This window comes from Oryzias melastigma, linkage group LG19 (assembly GCF_002922805.2).
Source record: "Oryzias melastigma strain HK-1 linkage group LG19, ASM292280v2, whole genome shotgun sequence".
Lineage (NCBI taxonomy): Eukaryota > Metazoa > Chordata > Actinopteri > Beloniformes > Adrianichthyidae > Oryzias > Oryzias melastigma.
This window is the reverse complement of record NC_050530.1, coordinates 5,070,360-5,073,470: the sequence shown is the minus strand read 5'-3', so window position 1 is coordinate 5,073,470 and position 3,111 is coordinate 5,070,360. Positions and strand designations below refer to the sequence as shown.

The 3,111-nt window shown below is 45.4% G+C and overlaps 1 long non-coding RNA gene across 1 annotated transcript in view; it reads left to right on the top strand.

Annotated features, from left to right (window-relative positions):
• The first annotated feature begins 2,282 nt into the window (after positions 1 to 2,282).
• Positions 2,283 to 3,111, top strand: part of LOC112141824 — a 6,947-nt gene continuing 6,118 nt past the window's right edge. Inside the window, exon 1 of the long non-coding RNA XR_002918466.2 lies at positions 2,283 to 2,908. This is a non-coding gene — a long non-coding RNA (uncharacterized LOC112141824). The remainder of the gene's footprint in view (positions 2,909 to 3,111) is intronic.

The following is a 3,111-nucleotide window of genomic DNA, read 5'->3' as shown; positions in this document are numbered from 1 at the left end:
CTCATCAGGAACACAAAACTAGACGGGCTCTGAGTTTTTGTTTTGTGATGAACAGATCTCTCCAGGGATCCGTTCCATCCATGATCATTGGATCTTTTCATTGATCAGATCTCCTCCTCGGATCTTCTCATCACACTGACTCACGTCTCCTTCATCTCTGTCAGCATCACTCAGACCGTTTCCATGGTAACGACGAAGACCACAGACAGCGTTGTGACCGTTCAGTTTGTGTGAACACGTCTGGACCTTGTGACCCGTGTGGGCGTGGTCGGCGTTCCTACATGAACCTCGTAGTTTGACGTTTGTTAAAGTTTGATCAGATCCAGATGTGAAAAATGACTCAAATGGAAAACAGAAAACGTCACGTTTTCGGACAAAGTTCCAATAAACGGTTTGATTTTCCATTGATCATCAGTCCAACTACAGGATTCTGATTCATCTTTTCTAACCACCTGAAGTGAAACGGTGAGGATTTCTGCTCTGTGATTGAACGGGATCTTCAGTTACAGCCAATCAGCTGTGGAGGCCGTCGCCCCATGAGTCAGGTGACCGACTCCTGAGGTTCATTCCAGCCGTTTGACGACATGCAGAAGCATCTCCAGGGCGGATCGCTGCTTCCAACTGCAGACTGTGTCATTTAAATGTTAAATATAAAAGTAATTAACAGCTATAAATAGATTGAGAAATATGCTAATTTGGCCACACCCACCACAGGAGTCTGGATTAACTCAGCCACGCCCCTTTTTTAATCAGGTAAACATAACTGACAGGTGGAGGTCTGCAGGCTTCTAGTGATGCTTTTAATTCATTCAGGTGAGAAAAATGAAGTTTGGTTTCACACAAAAGTTTTCCTTCGTTCTGATAATCATCAAATCGATGATTGTAACGATGTTTCTGTGGATCTGAAGTTTTACTGGAAATCTGAATATTTAACTCCAGAATATTAGTGTTAGTTATTTTTATGTCTAAAATAAACTTCTGTGCAATAATCGTTTTGGGGACAAACATTTGACTGAAGAAGATCCGACTCTGTCAGCAGTTTTTAAGAAGATAAATATTTATTATAGGAAGATCTTATGATTACAGGTGGACATCGACGATAAAAAGAAATGCTGTTATTATTTAAGCTAATGCAGTGAGACCTTTTCTGGATGTCTTTAGCTTCCAGAGGCTAAAATGTTTCGGCTAACCGAACCGTAAGCTAGCTCAGATAGCAGCTTCTGGATGGAATCAGCTGTTGAAACCCAAGAAAAGTCAATAAATGAAGTTCTGGAAAAACGTTTTGTTGTGGGAAAAGTTCATCAGATGAGACCAGAAAAGATGAAAGAGTTTTTGGTTGGTTCAGTCCAGATACGAATCAGAACGCTGGAGGTTGTTTACCAGCATCACAGCCGAAGAACAAACAAACAAACGGACTTTGAGTTCCTCTCTGGACTAAACTAGAGGAGAGCATCATCCAGCAGAGATCTCCAAGCTTCTTTGGGGTTCTTCAGACTCATGCTGTGGCTGTAGCTTCTCCTGGACACTCAGAGCTCACAGCCTCTCCTCTGATTGGACAGTCCGTCTGCGTTCACACTGAAGTGAACCGTACCAGAGTTCACCTGCAGGAGAACGGGATTTAACAGGAAAATCTCCTGCGGTGAGATGAAAAGCTGACGGAGTTCTGCTCCTCAGCGTTTGGATTCATCTCCTCTTCTGCCCCTCCCCGTCTGTGTGAAGCCCCTCCCCGTCTGTGTGAAGCCCCTCCCCCCGGGGCAGGAGCAGGTTTCCGGGGGTTCACCTGCCTGATCCTCCTGAGACCGGCATCGTGCCTTCAGGGACTGACCGTCCTCTCCTGCCGGGAGGACAAACCGCTCGTTTGTGATCCACCACCCCCGCCCCCCAGGACTGATGCGCCGGCCTGACTGTTGAATTCTGTTTTTAGCAGCTGCTAAGAATAGCCCCCCCCCCCTCTGAGGATAATAGAGTTGCATAATCAGCATGTCAGCATTGTTCCTGTCGTAGTAACAAGTGATGCTGACGGCAGAGAGGACGAGGAGGCGGAGGAGGGAGCAGAACAAAAGGTAAGGGGGGGGGGGGGTTACATCACAGCCCCCCCCCAGAGAAAGTCAGAGAGTTTGGTTTAAGCAGCTTCGTCCTTTAGGACGTTAAGACCTGATTAATGACACAGAATAAACCACTCAGACCAGTTCAATGAGTACGGTGCTGGTTCGGTAGAACTGCGGTCCTGACCCGGTTCATTGTGAACAGGTTTCCTTCAGGGAGGACGTCCAGAGGAAGAATCCAGACTGGAAACCTTCATTCGTGGCAGCAGACGGACACGAGGTGGAGGCTGAAAGGAGACTGACCACACACGACAACCTTCCATTAATGAAGGCTCTCTATGACTCACCTGCAGACTCACCTGCAGACTCACCTGCAGACTCACCTGCAGACTAAACCTGCAGACTCACCTGCAGACTCACCTGAGCTCACCAGAAGATGCAGCCGCCCCTCTATGACCCTCCTAACCGGAAAACACAAAACCTGCAGAACCAGTACGGCAAATGTGTGCATTTGTGTTTATTTTAAATGTTAAAATCTCCGTAACAATCCGTGTTTACTGTTTGGGATTTCCAAACTCTGATTGTTTACATGTAAACGACGCCGTACACAGCGCCTGGACGTGAGGGGTCAAAGGTTCCTCTGGGGTCATTTCTGGTCACCATGCTGCAAACGTTTGAACCGCAAACATCTGAGCTCTTTTTAGACTGTAAACGGGTGTTGACAATAACATCCCTGTTGCCATGGAGACCAACTGCAGAGATGGAATTCAGGACAAAAAAAATCGGATTTCTAAACAAAAACATCATGACTCAAACAGCAGGAGCATAACAGAGAACGCAGTCAGGACCGAACTTCATCAGCTGTACGTATATTACAGATATATATATATAGTATATAACGTAGTAATATATTTGTATATATATCTTAACATTGTAGATAATGATGTTTATGACGTTATTCTGCGTAAAATCCTTTTTAAAAAGATGTGATGTCATGTTGGCGTTCTTAGACGAGAAGTAGGTGAAAGTTTTTCAGAATAAAACACAATCAGAGTTCTGATGCTCA